We start from the raw sequence: 17,690 nt of genomic DNA, 5'->3' as shown, positions 1-17,690 counted from the left end.
TAGATGACAGAGTGTTCTATTTAATCGTCAAAGATGATGGACTGGATGTTAGGTGTATTTTATACTTTATAAATTACAAAATGGTAGTAAAAATAAAAAAATAAACAACAACAACAACAACAAAAGAGTAATATGTATGTAATTTATGGACTATTCTTTCAGTATGCTGTACCGGACAACACAAAACATCACACACCATAACACCTGTAGTTCCACAGGGGCAGTGCCGAGATTACTTTATAAAGTTCTGAGAAGCCTCAGATTCTCCAGTGATGACTGACATCTGCTTGCTTACCCTTTGAGCTTTCTGTGTTCTACTCAAAGAATACTGCTTTCTTAGATTTCTTGATTTTCTTTTTTTTTTTAATTTATTTTTTATGTATATGAGTACACTGTAGCTGTCTTCAGACACACCAGAAGAGTGCATCAGATCCCATTACAGATGGTTGTGAGCCACTATGTGGTTGCTGGGAATTGTACTCAGGACCTCTGGAAGAGCAACCAGTGCTCTTAACCACTGAACCATCTCTCCAGTCTGATTTCTTGATTTTTCGAAACAAGAATTTTTGTTTTGTTTTGTTTTGTTTGATTGTTTGCATGCTTGTTTTTGCAAGGTGTTTGTTTCTTGCAAAGTGTTTATCATTTGACAGGATTTGTCATGTGCTTTGTCAGATAGTTGAAATCAGCAGTGTAAGCCTCGACACCAGGAGTAAGGGGATGCACCAGCATATACCCCAGGGATAACTGACAACCAAAAGAAAAAAAATGCTATGAAAACAGGGATGAACCGGAGGTTTACTGTGCAATCAGCTCACCCATTTCTAGGGAAGAGGACAGTGAAGTACAGAGACTGGAAGAAACTTCCCTATACTACCCCTTCTCTAATACATAGCAAAGCAAAAGTCTGGGTTTGGGATGGAGGCTGTCCCTGGAGCCCGTGGGAGCAGCTACTAACCATCAGACTACCACTGTCACCAAAATTAGGAACCAGCATCCTGAAAAATCAGGAATCCTGAAAATCCTCCACTTTCTGCATCGGAACAATCTACCCAGCCCCCCAAGTCTCTTGATTCTGTCCTTCCTACTGATTCCTTCATTTTAACATTAGCCAATCATCCCTCATCTGATTTAATGCAGTTTCCCTTCATAGACAACTCCTGTCTTCCTAGCTATCAATCCTGTGATGGCTTCCCATTGCTCACCTTCTCAAACCAGACCCTTCACCATGGCAAGCCTGGAACTCATTATGTAGACCAGGCTAGCATAAAGCCCAGCGATCTGCCTGCCTGTCTCCAGATTAAAGGCGCCACCATCACACCTGGCCTCCTCATTCCTTTGTCTATCTGCCTACTAGGAACTGCAAGTTATCAGCTGAACCTCCCTGCAGTGGTACACGCTAGTCACCATGATTTCCTCCGTGTTTTCCCTCAACCCTGTCCACTCTCTCTTACAGTCCAGTTCATCCTTCAAGACCCAGTGTGAACACCAGTTCTGGGAAGTTACTGCCTGATGTCCCCAGCCAGACTCCATCCCCAATGTCTCTGTGGATTTCTCATCACCTTTATCTGAGTCTACCCTTGCTAACATTTGCTCAACCCTCTTCCCCATAGACCTTAAACTCCAATGAGAAGGATTATGTCTTATTTACTTTCTTATTCCCAGAACCTGATACAAAACAGCACCAGCTCTTTAGTTCATAAATGATCTGTGGTGCTCACTTAAGTTCATATCCAGAGGTGACAGCTGTGGTTGTAGAGTCTGGTACTGAAAGTCTGGCCAGTCCTTCACAGAACAAAATGGCTAAAGCAGAGCTGGAGGCTGGTGAGTGGATACCCTTCCTGACCAATGTGTACCAAGCAATGTTGGACCCTCACAGGGTCTAGTCATTTGAAGGGCAGGACTGGCCAGAAGCCCACCTCAACCAGACTTGCCTTGCCCTCTTTGGGGACTCCACAGACTGGCAAGGTGAAACAGAACAAAGAGAAATGGAAAGTTTCCCCTTCAATTTTTGTTGGGAACCTTGAACCAGAAACCAATGCTTCAGGTCCAGTTTGTCTTGTTTTCTTTTTTTCTTCCAGACAAAACTCTCTGAACTCTCCCCTCTGCCCTGCAAAGAGCTGTCATGGGAGCAGCATGATTCTGCCTGAAAGACTTTCATGTGGCCTCCCTGCTAGGCAAACAGTCTAGAGACCCTTAGAAGGCAGTTTTGAGAACCTGGCTTGTCTCCCAGGCCAAGCACGGAGACTATTTGTCAAGGGAAAAGCACACAAATAATTGTCGGCAAAAATACACACATTTTCGTTTTCTTTTGAGCCATTGAATAAATCATCCTGTGTGATCCTGGGACCTGAGACTGGAAGTGGTTTTGTCCTGGACCTGAGCCACAGCCTCCAGAGAGAAGAATTCTGTCCCATTTGGACACCCACATGAACACACACGACCCTGCTTTGTTCTTATCCAGCCGGGCACACCAGATGGAGCTGCAAGGGTCTGTCGTCTGGAGATCTTTCCAGGAGCTGGGCAGGTACCTACAAGCCTTTCAGTGGTAGAAACTGTCTTCAAAACCCTCTCAATGCATAGAGCAGAGAGGTCCATCGAGGAAAACCCTGTTGCCAGTTGTGTCCCAAGTCCCATCTACACAAAATTACCTAAGGTACCTGTCAAAATACAACCTTTAGTCCCATCTCGAACTTACAGACAGATATCCCAAGAAGCAGGTTTGTTGCCAGTGCTGCTGTTGCTGTTTTGAGATTAGACCTTTCTTACTGTGTAGCACTGGCTGATCTGGAACTCTCTAAACCAGACTGTCTTTGATCTCACAAAGATCCGCCTGTCTCTGCCTCCTGGGTACCAGGATTAAAGGTGTGTAGCACTACTCCAAACCTGAGAACAAGGGCTTTGATTGGTACCTCCATCTGGGGTACCAATGCTTTTTACCTTTCAGAGCAAACACAGGCTGAGCTCATGATTCAAATGCCTTTAGCGGCTCCTCTGGCTGTGGGTATCTGCCTCTCCAGCTGCCCTCGATCCATCCTGGTATTTCTCACCTCTCCCTCATGCCCCCTGCATCTAAGGCTACATTGGAGGCTGGCATGGTCTCAGAAAGACTCTATACTGCCTCTCCTCCCTGTCTCCATCTGCACACACTCGTTCCTTGTCCCACTTGTGTACAAAGTGGTGACATTATTCATGAGAGCAACAGCATCTGCTGTCTCTAGAATCTGAAGCTCTGCGTGGTCTCAGGAGGGCTCTGTAAGGCAGATAGGACACTTCGTGGGGGGGAGGGGTTGCTTACTCAAGGTTTGTTACAAGTAACAATTTTGCTAAATGTCTCTGTGGACTTCTGGCACATATTGTTGATAGATTTACCAAATTTATATAATTATCCCTCAGTATCCATGGGAAACTGGCTCCAGGAACCCCACAGATACCAGAATCTAGGCGTGTTGAAGTTCCTCATATAAAATGTGCCAGTACTTGCATGCAGAGTATGCACACCACTCCTATACTTTAAATCATTTCCCGAATACTTAATACACTGCGAATGCAGTAGACACGACTGTTATGCAGTATTGTTCAGGGAGCAATAAGAAAAGCGTTTACACGTTCTCTATACAAATACATGTTTCAAATCTTTTCAGCCTGCATTTGTTAAGATTCACGGATCGTGGACCCTAGATTTGCAGGGCCAGCTATAAGCCTTCCCCTCCACACGTCTTCCTCCAGTGTCAACCATCAATTACAGTTAATGTCAGTTTGAGGAAGTCCTTTGTGTGTGAGTGATGTTCCTTTGAAGGCATGCTCGGCTAGCCTCAAGGGAAACAAGGAAGAACCAAGGGACTGGGTGGCAGTGGTCCATCATAGTCCTGGTTCTCCTTTTCAGATACTGGATCTGGAAACATCTCCTGCTCCTTCATAGAGCACACTGAAAAGGATTGCAATTCCTGCTTCATGGAGCAGGTGTGGGAAGATGTGGAAGGACATCCGGTGATTGGTACCCAGCGAACCTTGACCTCTTCCCGACCTTCACAAGCTACTCTTTCAGATAACACTTCTGGAAGGATCACTAAACCGTTGAGGAGAACGCAATTCCTAAGTCCCTACCATTTAAATGAAGAGCTACCTAATGGTGAAATCTTTCAGAGTGGCCACTTCGCTTAATTTTTTTAAAATTGTATTGTTTTTATTTCATGTGCCCAGGTGTTTTGCTGAATGTTGTGCCTGTGTACCACATGCATATCTGGTGCCACTGAAGGCCAGAGGGTATCTAATCTGCCTGAGACTGAAGTCACAGACCGTAGTAAACCAGTATGTGGGAGCTGAGATCAAACCTTGGACTCTACAAGAGCAACCAATGCTCTTAACCACTATGCCATCGCTCTAGCCCATGGTGGCCACTTTAAGAAGATCAAGAATCAAGGTACTTAACCTAAGTTACAGCAGGTAGCACCTGAGGTTCTTACAACTAATTGCAGACTCATCCTGACAATCACAACCACTTTGGTCTTAGACTTGTATGATTCTATATATCTATTCCCCATACCCACATACTTTATTATAGCATATCTGAACTACCTTTCCTACAACTATATTTCTGAGTCCTGGAATTTCCAGTTCTCCTTCCTCTCCAAGGTCAATTTCCAGCCATCTTGTTAGAAGAGTAAGACTCAAGAGTAGGACTCAGATAACACTTCCTGGACAGTGACTGATCCAGGAGTGGACACGTAACTTTGGGTTACAGTCTGAATCCAGTCAATATTTTCCTTCCCAAAGTTCCTCTTCCAGTAAGAGGCTAGAACAGGGGACAAGATGCAAGTGCTCTCTATGACTGTCAATTTGTTGGGTCACTCTCCTAAAGAATCTTAAAGATCTTTGTCTACAAGAAGCTCTACAGCACAAGGAGGTAACATCACGGATCCAGGGATGGTGATGGTGTTGGCTATTTCCCAGCAGTCTCACGAGATTTATTTGGATGCTGCTGCTAATGGTCTCGGGGCTTGAGATGCTGAAGGTGGTGTATGTGTTGGCTCTAGGGCCCGAGATGCTGAGATGTAACCCTTTCAGAATCTTCTACTTGCATTTTTGCTTTGTTCCAGTAGACACAGGAACAATAAGTTCTCATACCACTCAGTCCGCTCAGTCTGTGCCAGCTTGTTATTGCAGCTAGAACCGACTAGGACAAAGAGGTCTGTGAGGGAGTCACTGGAGGATTTTTTTTAAGAAGGGAGCTCTAGAGGATCAGAAGCTGAGGCCAGACAGGCTTGACTGAGTAGGTATTTCTGCCCTGTTCCTCAGTAGCCAGCAGGGAAAATTCCAGGGTCCACAGGAAGAGAACTAGAGGAGAGAAAAAAGATGATGGCGCTTGTGGATCCGGGGGTTAGATGCACAGAAATCCTGTCACACAGTGTGACTGCAGAAGAGACTCTGTTTGTCAGTTAAGGTGACTTGAGGTAGAGGCTGCAGAAGCGTGCACTGTTTTTGCCTCTCTGGTGGAACACTTCCTTCTGCCTACAATGCTGTAGATATCCTTTCTGAAATCCTCCTTTGAATCCCTCAAGGCCCTTACCATCTCGTCAGTTCTGACTGTGATAGTGAATTACTATTGACTGGGTGGTATGAGAAACTATGTTTCAATCTTTTTGAAGCCAGAGGTCTGAAATCAGGGTACGTGGTCTGTGTGTGGTTCTGGTGTGTGTTCCCCTGGTTCTAGACTGGTGGTCCTCAACCTTCCTAATGCTATGGCCCTTTAATACAGTTCCTCATGTTGTGGTGACCCCAACCATAAAATTATTTTCTTGTTACTTCATACCTGTAATTTTGCTACTGTTATGAATCGTAATGTAAATATCAGTTATGTATGTGATCCTTGTGAAAGGGTCATTCAACCCTACAGGGGTCATGGTCCACGGCTTCGTAACAGCTACTCTAGAGAGACCACAGGAGTGTGGTGTCCTTATTGGAAGGAAGAAGGCAAGAGTATTGCCTGAAGGCTCTCTAATCAGTGCACTAATCCTGTTCATGAGGACTCTACTCGTGTGACCGTCTTGGCTTCCAAAGGCCCCACTGCCTAATGCCATTACATTGATGCTTAGGACTTCAACCTATGAATCATGGGGTGGGGAGACGCAAAGGTTCATTTTATCACTCCCTGACACACACCCGTTATCAACCTAATCAGCAAGGATGCTTAAATTTACACTCCCTATGGGAGGGTTACTCACAGCAACATGCAAGGTCAATTAATTGCCCTAAACACTTGGTGTCACCCAAAGAAAAAGTGCCTTAAAGGAACTTCCAGGAATTTCAAGTTTATAAACCACGTTTGCTCTGATTGTCTATGTCAGCTCAAATGTCAAAAGGGTTGATATCGTATACCCCAAGGCAGCAGCCATACCATATAGCCAAAGGCAGCAGCCATACCATATAGCCAAAGGCAGCAGCCATACCATATAGCCAAAGGCAGCAGCCATACCATATAGACAAAGGCAGCAGCCATACCATATAACAAAGGCTATGCCATATGGTGTCATACTTCCCTTGTCACAGCACCTGTCTCACAAAGCTCTCCTCACAGTCCCTCTGTCTTTAGAGGACTCCTGTCCATCCCTCAAGGTCTCGTCTCCAAGCTTTCTCGTGGACTTCTCTGACCTTCCTCTGGGCCCCAGCTTCCATGAGGTTTCTATCATGTTGGTCACACCTGGAGGGCTCTTCCTTGGTCAAGCCTGGATGTTCCTGGTGGCAAGAAACATGTGTCATTTAGCTTTGTAATGCTTGATATTCACTAGAATCTCAGGATTGATCGAATTATGGAAAACCTATATTCTTTATGTTTTGGTTAGTTGGTTGGTTTTGTTTTTGTTTTTCGAGACAGGGTTTTGCTATGTAGTCCTGGAACTTGCTCTGTAGACCAGGCTAGCCTCTAACTCATAGATCCTTTTGCCTCTGCCTCCTGAGTGCTGGGACTAAAGGCATGAGCTACCATGCTCGGCTTGATGATCATCTTAAAATCAGGGCAGAAGAGTTCCAAACTCATGCAATCATCCCCACTTGGGAAGGCTTTGCAAACCTTAAACATTGGTGGCAACTGGGCACACGAATGGGGAGGGTTGTTGTTCTCTGTACCCACTAGGTATTATCAGAGCTGAGCTGGCCCAAGGAAAGACAGAAAGAACATTGTTACGTCCGTGCTTGGTTTTGTTTCCATCTTCTACTAGAATCTAAATAGATCCACAAGCTGGCTTTGGCCCTAGATCTGGATACCAACTGTGTTTCCTTTTGTGGTGGTGGGTCTGTCCTCACTGAGAGCAGGCACCTCCCAAGTGCACCTGCTGCTGCACCTGGAGGCCCAGACATTGCCCAATGAAAGAGAGTTACAGCTGGTTCTTTGGGATTCCAATAAGGTTTATCTGATAGCACCCAGGGCTAGTAAGTAGTTAGTGAAATGTCCTTTTCCAAGTCTGTCATTCAACCAGTCTCTTGCTCGCTCAATCATTTGCTATTTCAGCCTTTGTATAAAGGAACAGTCATAGCACAGCTCTGGGTAGGTTAGGCTGCCGCAAGACTCTGCAAATATTCTTGCTCAGAGGAGTTCACGAAAGTAGCAATCAGCCAGACTCTAGGGAGCAGCTTCTAGCTGAAGGCCAGGTGTCCTTCAGGAGGATGGGATGGGCTTTCACTGCTGAGAACAGCTTGTGAAAAAGCCCCGAAGATGTGCAAGTTGCTCAGTCTCTGTGGCAAAGGAAACTGCGCATGGGCAGAGATGAAACCAAGGCAGGCACAGGAAAGGGGGACTTGGGAGCCCACTGTTAACAGATGCTGGGGAAGGCTATCTTCCGGCTCCCAGGCAAGCCTTCGCTCATTAGTGCTGTGGATCCACTACTCTGGCTGGTACCCAGGCATCATCACCTTGGCAAGTTGCTGGGTGCAGGTGGCTTGCAGACATGTCCCCGGCACAGCCTTTTGGCAGCTGCTCATGGCACTCTGGAGCTGGGACCAGAGATCCTCCAGATCGCGCGGCAAGCCGTGCGAGCCTTTCCCTGCCGTGGTTAATTTTCACTTTTCCACAAGGACTCGCCCTCGGAGGAGACCAGCCGCGGAACAACGCCTGCTGGGGACCACATGCCTCCCCAAGGGCGTGTGCTTTGCTTTGAGCCCTGAAGAAGCAAGGCTGCGAGCACGTTGCCGCTGCAGCCAATCCAGCTGCCGCGGGCCTCCGGGAGGATGTGCGCGTGGGCCGGCCTCGCGTGCCGGGAGCCCCCTGCCCACATGAAAGCGCTCGGCGGCTTCCCCGGGCGCCCGCGCCGCCCGCGCCAAAGCCGAGCCCCCGCCCGCAGCCACGCGCTGGAGCGAGGCGCACAAAGGAAATGGCAAGGGCGTGAGTCACCCGGAGGCTCGGCGCTCCCCCCTTCCTGGGCTGTGGACCCACAAGGAGACCTTTGTGCCGCGTTCTAGAGGACAACCGGCACCCGCTGCGGGGAGGCAGACGTTTCAGGGTGCTGAGTAATGCTGGGGAGACGGGAGGAGGATCTACAAGAGGTGGGAGCGACTTTTGTGACCCATTAGTCTGCAAAGCCTGCTCCCCAGATCACCCTGTGCACAGGCTCAGAGATGCTAGTCCACTTGCTCCCTCCCACAGACCCATCTTGACTTACTCATAATGCTCACCCCGATTTGGGGCCTGCCCTATTTTGCAGGATTGTCTTCTTACCATGGTGTGAGGGACTTACTTTTCCTGTGCCGTCCTAACAGAGATTGAGAGGTGCTAAAACTATGTTTGTTAGCGGATGGAGGATTGGATGGAATAATTCATTTGTACAGATTGAACTATTAGGAGCTAGTCCAATGTTTCCAGTTTTAAGCAGAAGAAATGTAAGCCCAGAGGGACATACTCTTCCTGGCTTGGTGTATTTTTACTGTGTGTCGGCTCAGGGAACACCCCTGGGCATGACTGACAAGGAAGGGTTAGGTTAGTGAAAACCTGCAAGCACAGATAGGTAACACCCCAGAGGACTTACTAGGACTCATAAAAAGAAATCAGAGGAACAGCAGCCAGGGCTTCAGGCATTAGGGCAATCACAATTACAGATAGAAACTTTGGTTAGGTATGAATGTTTAATCTACTTGGCCCCCAAAAGGTATTGTTCCAGACAAAGGTGATTGGGAAGTCTGTGCCTTCCAGGACACAGTGTCGGTAACTGATTGGTCATGGGCCATGCGACAGAAACTTAGTAAAAGCCTGCAGACCCATACACGAATTGGGGACCTTGAAGGTCTCAGCATCTCAACACCACACCCAACCCACTCACTCCCAGAGCCCACTTTCAGATACCAAGAAAGTAGGGTGCCAAATGATTTGAGGTTTTCTGCTTGTGTAAAGATAATGCTTTGCCACATCCAGGAGCAGCTCATAACATATATATACATATATATATATATATGTATATCTCCAACATCTATAAACCTCCTTCCCATGGGGAAGACGATGACCTGCCACCTCCCACCAGGATTCCTACAGAATGAACTCACAGTGTGCACAGCACAGCCTAGGCTCTGAAGTCTCTCTCTCTCTGCAACTCTTGTGCTGATTGCCTTCCCAAGGCTCCAAGCCAAACAGCAGGCTTACTGTGTAGACAAGCTGGTACAGCACACTCTGGAGCCCACACTCAGGATGTACTGTTGGGAGTCAGGCGGTTCAGATGCCATCCATCTGTAGCCAGGATCATCCCCTGCCTCTGGGGTTTACTAATTTCCCAACAGAAGTCAACTCTGACTTAAGGATGGCTGCCATCCTCAAACCTTACTAAGTTATTCAGAGTTTAAAGATGAGGAATCCAGGGGACAATGTACACCCAAAGCCAGTGTCTGAGCAGTTGTGCCTCGATTCCAACCCATTCCATCAGCTCTAGCCCTCCCAGCACACTACCAATAAGGAGAAAGGCCAGCGACTGCCGAGGCTCTTGCTGGAAGACACAGTGCTTGGCATTTGACATGCTTCTTCCTGTAATCCCCACAGCAACTCCGTGAGACTGTTCTGACCCACATTTACATTCACAGGTGAGGGTTACGATGCAATCAGTAAGGGAACATGCCCAAGCGAGGTCATGTGGTTAACAAATACAGGAGCTGCCATTCAGAGCAGTGTGTCTGCTTCTCTTAAGTTTTTAACCATGTCCCTCCTGGGCTGAGCAAAGCAAGATATGTCCAGTAATTAAACTCTGGTTCTTATGGGGCCCTGTCCTAGAGAAAAGCAACTCTCTAAGTGGGGAAAGGGCACAGCAAATGCACTGTCAGGTTACCAGAGTTTTCCAGAGTCTTGGCCTTGGCTTTGGCAGTTAAAGGATCAGCTTCCAGGAGAGGAACAGGTTCGGGCAGTCTGATTTAGAATGACTCAGTCCACAAGGGACTGCGCCAAACCCAATGAGTCGATTCTCCTGTGAGATAATGCTGCCCAGAAAGATTGTAGCTAAGAGCACTAGCTTCGGAGTGGGAGGCAGCTGGGTTTGAACTTCTCTTCCTCTCGGCCCAGCTCTGTGACCCCAGACTTAGTCACTCTTTACCTCTTACCTTCAGACACTGGAAAATGGCATTGTGTGTGATGTCTGTGCCTTAAAGAGAATGCTGTGCATAGAACGGCTAGTGGAGTAGTTGGAGCTTAGTGCTTGCTCAACACGTGGCAATACTTAGTCTTCATTATAAATCGTGTTTGAAAACCAGGTTTGACCATTGGATAAGATCTCTTCTGTCCAGTGGGTAGGTGTCCTCCCCCCATCCCCACACACGTGCATGCACGCACACAGAAATCTAGCTCAGGAGGGAACTGGGAGAGTTCAATTCAATGGAGGGGACATAACTGTACTAGTGTCACCCATTCCTTGCCCTGTCACCCCAAAGCATTTCTGTTCAAATGTCTAATGCTGCTTCCAAACTCAGAGCTCTGTCTTCCTCTGGACAGAACTGCTCAGAGCAACACTGGCCAGTCCTGACCCCACCACCTCTCTGCTAACTTCCAGCAGTGAACTCCGGTTCTCCCTGTGAAGCCCTGGTCACATATACCTTCATTTGTGAGACCATCTCAGCTGCCCAGGGACTGACCACATGCGGACCAGGCATCAGCATATCTAACCTAAGGAGTCCCGGCCATGAGAAACAGCTGCTTTCTCTTTCTGAGCTTGAAGTCTCAGTGGGACAAAAAACAGGCAAAGAAGCCAACCCAGTCATTACAGCTCCTGCCAATTGTCAGGAGAAATAACAGCATGATGTGACAGAGAACCCTGGAGAGAGAAGTGACTAGAAACGGCCTCTCTGAGGAGGTAGCATTTAGCCCAAGGCCTGAAGGACAAGGGGGAACCAGCCCTGCCAAGATCCGGGAACACAGGGTTCCTGGCATAAGGAACAGCTTTTCCCTTCGGAGGAGGGAAAGAACTCGATGTGTTTCTCATGATCCAACCAGGATGGAGCAGATGGTGGAGGGGTGGGGGAGGAAGAACCATGGCAGTCAGAGGCGGCCTCCTCTTCTGTGCACCGTGCACCCAGCTGGATGTTTGATGTGGGAATCAGACTCCTTGACATTTATTGAACACCTACTCTGTGTGTAGCGCTGTGCAGGCGCTTTCAGTCTTCCTCCTTATTAAATCCTCCCTCTCCCAGCCACCTCTCACTATATGCAATGGCTCCAGGGATGCCCTTGTCCTGCAGGGCTCTCATTAGCTCTCTGTGGGGTCCTGTTCTCTCTGCCCATCCCCCACCCCGGTTAGTCCATATTCCACTCTCAGGCTCCTTGGTACCTCAGCACATCGAACTGAAATGGTGTTGTCATGAGGCTGTCCCTGACTCTGTTGCCTGCCTTGTCTGGCCTCAGTGGGAAAGGAGATACCTAGTCCTGTGGGGACTTTATATGCCAGGGTAGTTACCCAGGTGGGGTCTCACCCTTCCCAGAGGAGAAGGGAAGCAGGAATAGAAGAGAGTCTATGTGAAGGGGAACTGGGAGGAGAGGGGGGCTGTGATCGGGATGTAAAGTGAATAAATTAATGGGAAAAAAAGTGAATTTTCAAAAAAACCAAATGTCCTTTAGGAAAGCAGATTAAATAATGTCCTGGTTACACACACATGCACACGCACACGCACACGGGTGTTGTCATGCTAGCTAAGTTCCAGACAGTATGCACACCCCTCGCCTTGGGCAGCTTTAGGTCAGGAGATGATAATAACAGAAATGAATGCTTTCAGACTAAGTTTGTAGACTCACACTGAATGCCTTGCTGCCGCGATTGATTTGCTAGTACCCCCATGAGTGTGGCTTAGGCTGACAAGTTTTTGGTACTACACACAGTGGTCAATCTCACCCTTTACTTGTTAGTATCTACTATAGAGAGTGAGAATCCCAGACTGGCCTCCCGTGGAGCAAGGTGGTCTGGACAAGCCTCATAGACTGCTTAGAGCTGGAATGAGCCCATCTGTCCTATACCTCATTGTTAAAGAACCTACCAAGAGCTCTATAGACCCCGTGATAGTAATGCTCTCGGACAGAAAGATGGAGTCAGCATCCTGTGCTCTTTAGCTAAAAAACTGTAAGGTCTACTGTGTACAGGCTTTAACGGAAGTACCAGAAATACGCTTGTGGGAAGAAGGTGAACTTTGAACTCTAGTATGTAAGTAACAGAAGAGAAGAGGACCTCAAGTCTGGTTTTCATCTTTACTTTTTTTGAACATACAATTATTTAAAAAAATGGTGAAGAAAAGAAGGAAGAGAGAGAGAGAGAGAGAGAGAGAGAGAGAGAGAGACTGACAAGGGCTTGCAGCAACAGCAGGGAGTGTGGCCAGCGAAAGGCATTTGGAGACTGTGTGGGTGATTACTGATGTTAAGGCTCACAGCAGTCAATCACCAAGGGAGCAGGCCCGAAGGCTGATGTGAAGTACAGAAAGTGAGGGAGGTGTGTGGGGTGAGGGTGTAGAGCAGGACTGTTACTATGGAGATGATAATCAACGTTTACCAACCCAAGACTCCAGAAGCCAGGAAGCACTGAGGTGTCACAGCATGTGGAGAACACTGGCCTTGTGTTGGATAAGACTCCACCCTAATTTCTGCCGTTGATTAGCTGTGTAACTTGGATCAAGTCACCTCGGTTTCTGAACCTGTTTCCTCAATTGCCCAATGGGGGTTACAACTTCTAAACCTCAAGCTGTAATCTGTAATAAGATGAGCAAATCCTCCCTTTACTGACTCTGAGAATCCAGGCCTTTCTCCAGGTGTTCCTTGGAAGTGGTGCAAGGTCTTCCTCCCTCCTCCTGTTAGCACATGACCTTGGGCAAAGTTTGCAGGCTATGGGATACCCAAAGAAGCTGTCCCTCTAAGGGAAATCATTGTCTAGTCTATAAATAGTATGACCATGTTGGGTCAGTGGTGGACCTTGCTATTTTAGTTTGATTTCCAAGTTTTTTCTTTCTTTAAAAAAATGTTTATTATTTAAAGCAATAAAAAGGTAGTTGTGTTGTTTTGGTCATTGGAAGTAGGGCATATGGATTTCTCCTGTCATTTCCATCTCGGCATTTCCTTCAAAATCAACTGCGAGTTTACTTTGAAAATGTCAATAGAAAGGGAAAAGTATACTGCTCAGGAAAAGGGGTGAGGTAGGGGAAGAGAGGCTGCCTGACAACTGCCAGTCCTGCTTAAGTGGCATTGGTGTCCCTCTGAAGGACCTTCAAGCTGAGGGTCAGGATCTGATGGGGACGTAAGGAACTTGGCTTGCCAAGCTGGCCCAGCATCTTCTATGCCTGGGACCTGCATCTGCAGATGAGTGAGCTGTACATGTTCTCCATATTTATGGATAGTCAGGAAACAGATATATTAGCCCAAATACCCTCTTTCTCCCCAGATCACCACATTAGAGTACAGGGATCTGAAATAGCAAATTTTCAAAATGTGTTTTAAGTCATTCTGGTTGCTATAACAAAATACTGCAAACTGTGTGGCTTATAAAGAAGAGAAGCTTATCTCTCACGGTTCAGATGGAATGTCTATCATCAAGTTGCCAGCGAATTTGGTGAAGAAGGGTTTTCTGGTTCATGACTGCTAGCTTCTTGTGGTGCTTACACGGTGAGGGGTGGGGGAACTGGAAGATGTCTGGGGTTTCTTTTGTAAGGACTTTAATCCTGTTCACTAGGGCATCACCTTGTCATCCAGCCACCTGCCAATAGGTTAGCTCTTCAAATCATCACAGTGGAGGGTGAGTTTCCACACATAGAGGAAGAAGGACATGTGGCGTGCAGGGAAGATGACACAGACACAATGACCTAGAGGAGGGAAGCTCCATTTCAGGAAAAAAAAAAATCCCTTTGGGCAACTGTTTATCTTTTTGAATGAAGTATGATCTTACCCTTAGGTCTATAAGGTGCCATGCTAACTATGGGGAGGTGTCTACATGTCTCTAAGGCACTAGAGTCCCATGTTAACTGCAAGGAGGTATCTTGGCCTGGTTCTCACACAAGTGGACCCAACACAGGCTGGTAGTTTCTGTGAAGATCTCAGAAAATAGGAGCAAGCAGGGAGAAGAAAAGAATTTTTAAAAGGAAAAAGAAAAATAAGGCATAAAGAAGAAAAGACAGGGCTGAGGAGATGACTCAGTGGTTAAGAACACTGACTCCTCTTCCATAGGTCCTGACTTCAATTCCCAGCAACCACATTGTGGCTCACAACCATCTGTAATGGGATCTGATGCCCTCTTCTGGTGTGTCTGAAAACAGCGACAGTGGATTCACATACATAAATTAAATAAAAAGAAGAAGAAGAAGAAGAAGAAGAAGAAGAGGAGGAGGAGGAGGAGGAGGAGGAGGAGGAGGAGAAGGAGAAGGAAGAGGAAGGAGAAGAGGAGGAGGAGCAGCAGGAGGAGGAGCAGGAGAAGGAGCAGGAGGAGGAGCAGGAGGAGGAGCAGGAGGAGGAGCAGGAGGAGGAGCAGGAGGAGGAGCAGGAGGAGAACAGGGGGAAGGAGAGACAAAAGACAATTTAGAAGTTAAAACTACTGAGCTGGTCTCAGGAGAAACCAGCTTGAAAACTACTTCTAAGCCATGCAGATGCTTACCCCAGAGGCCAGGGTAGGAGTTAGCTGAAAGGCCAGATTGCAGTGTAGGGTTTCTTGGGTCTAAAGAAGAGAAGATGAAGATACATTCCTGTTGAGGAAGCCTAGGGCAGAAACTGGGAGCTGAATGCAGATGCCACAGTCAGTCAGGACAACAATGGCTGGAGAGGAAAGGTAGGCTGAGGCGGGAGGGCGGGAGGGCGGGAGGAGGTCTTGGCTCCTAAGAGAAAGAGAAATCCTCAGCAGCAGTCCACTTCTCCAAACTTCCTGTAGAACTAACTGGTTTAATTTTGTAAGAATATCGTATGTGCAAAAGAGTCAGGCAATCTGCTTTCTGGGCAAACAAGGGATGATAGAAGGAAAGAAGGGAAGAGAAATTTCTAGAACCTCAAGCAGATTCAAATTTTCTAACCCCTCTCATCGATTATTTATAACATAGTTTCCTTTTTATAAACACTGCAGTCTACATCGACATCCTTGATAAAACAGGCAAACATTTACCACAGCACATGTGAGCTTCCTACCCCTGGTTCCAGGCACTCTCCCCAGAGGTAATAAAGAGTTTCTGTGAACTCTTCCAGCAGTATTTTATGTACATAAACATATACGCACATCTTTAAAAATTACACCTGAACATGGGCTTAGTGGTAGACATCTGTGGTCTCACTACACAGGCGCCTAAAGCAGGAGGAGGAAAACTTCAAGACCAGCCTGGCTCCATAGGGAGGTTCCAGCCGACATATGCTATCAAGGGAGACCCTGTCTGGAAAATTGCAGAAATATAGAAAAACACTTAGACATTTTTTTCTGCTGTGAGAAATGCTTCATACAAGCATAAGGAACTACATCTCTCTGAAAAATTCCTTTACAACACTCCTCTAAAATGACTTTTACAGTTAAACTGTCTCCCTTTGATGAGCTCGGATTTGCCTGCTCCCTGTATTGGCTCACTCTTTTTTCCTTATTGGGGACAGTGTCCTGTTAAATACACTTATGTGTACTTCTGTGTAAGAAATAAAATTCCCAGGGGTGAATTTATCAAAAGCTTTTCACATTTAAGCTTTTGGCAGAGTCTGTCAAGTTGATCTTGAAGGATCCCTGCAGCAAGACAGCAGCTGGTGTCACCAACCTCCTCAGCACTTCGAAAACTTGAGGCAATCTAAAAGATGAAGAGCCAACCTGAGGGAGTGTTTTAATTTGCATCTACTTAGTTATTTGCGCTAGCAAACATTTTAGCATCTTTTGATGAGTAGATGTTTGCCTCTTTCTGAGACGGCCTGTTTAAAAGTCAAATTAACAGACACACGCAAGCTGTGTACAGGCTAAACTCTACAACAGCATTGGTCACAGGCCAGCGGGAGACAATGGGAGCCACTAGTTTCTGTCACAGGAGGCTTATCCCAGTAAATGATACTATACTGGCAGTGTCACTAGCTAAGTAAAGAGGGTCTCAGCAGCAGGGTCAGGCCAGTCGCCTAGAAGACACCTGGACTTTTGTCTTTCAAGCAAACCCAGAGGAAGATTTCAGAGTTCAAGTGGCAGAAGAGGTGGGACAAATTATTCCCAGGGACAGGCAGAATGTGAAGGCGCCCAGGTATTAAGTGAGAGAAATTCAGGGGAAAATGGGGAAGAATGTGGGGGGTGGTGAGGGGAAGGAGAGATTCCAGAGTCCCTCTCAGTTTGTCTGGGACCAAGAGAAGTACAACACACCAATGGAAGAATCAGAGAAGTCCCTTCCTGACCTGGATGGTCACTGTACATGATCAGTGCCACACTGTGAGCTGCTGAGGGTTGGGGACTTTCTCAGAGTCATCAGGGACAAGTTTCCCACAGAGTTCTAGTTTCAGGGTTCAGTGTCGTGGCATCTGTGAAGGATGTGAAGGCGGAAGTGTGTGACAAGGGCAGAGATGAGACAACAGCTGGGTGGCACGTTGCGGCATAAGCCAGTAGTAACTGGGTCCCCATCATGTGCAAGCCCGGCAGGGATCAAGACACCTGTCCATCAAGGGGCTACTTCTTACCCCGGCTTTGGCCTGACGCCAGACTCCAGACCTTCCCTCTTTGCCCAGTAGGGCTGTGGCACGCATCAGACAGCCTGCCCTCTCGTTCCACATCGTCTCAATCCCATGCTACAGCAACCCTTCCTGCAAGCCCCTTCTCCCTTCCTAATGATGCTGTCTTAGCTGGATAGCTGGCAACCCAGAGGTCAGCCCGGCTGCTGTGGACCGGGGGCTTTCTGAGCGCATAGGGAAGGGGCGTGGTTCTGTCAGCAGTGGTGTTTAGTAGGAAAAGCTAAAGAGGGCTCAGGATTTACTCTGTGAAGCCAAGGCCTGGAAAAGATCAGAACATCCAACGGTATCAGCTGGATTCAGGATTGTAACAGTAATTCCACTAACTAAATGCAAACTTAAAAAAAATTACAAAGTACATCATGCACATGGTATAGGTTACATGTGTTAGCTTACAGTCGATTCTGCCAGGCTCCTCCCAGAGACCTAGCAGTGGCATAGGTCATCATCTGTTGTCATTACCTGCTGCCACAGGTGTGGTCTGGCAGGTGTGGAGGACTGCTTGCTACTCCAGGTCGCTCAAGCATCCTCCCTCCCTCCCTCCCTCCCT

The sequence above is a fragment of the Grammomys surdaster genome, unplaced genomic scaffold, assembly GCF_004785775.1.
Source record: "Grammomys surdaster isolate TR1022 unplaced genomic scaffold, NIH_TR_1.0 125956, whole genome shotgun sequence".
NCBI classification, from domain to species: Eukaryota; Metazoa; Chordata; class Mammalia; order Rodentia; family Muridae; genus Grammomys; species Grammomys surdaster.
This window is presented reverse-complemented; position numbering follows the sequence as displayed.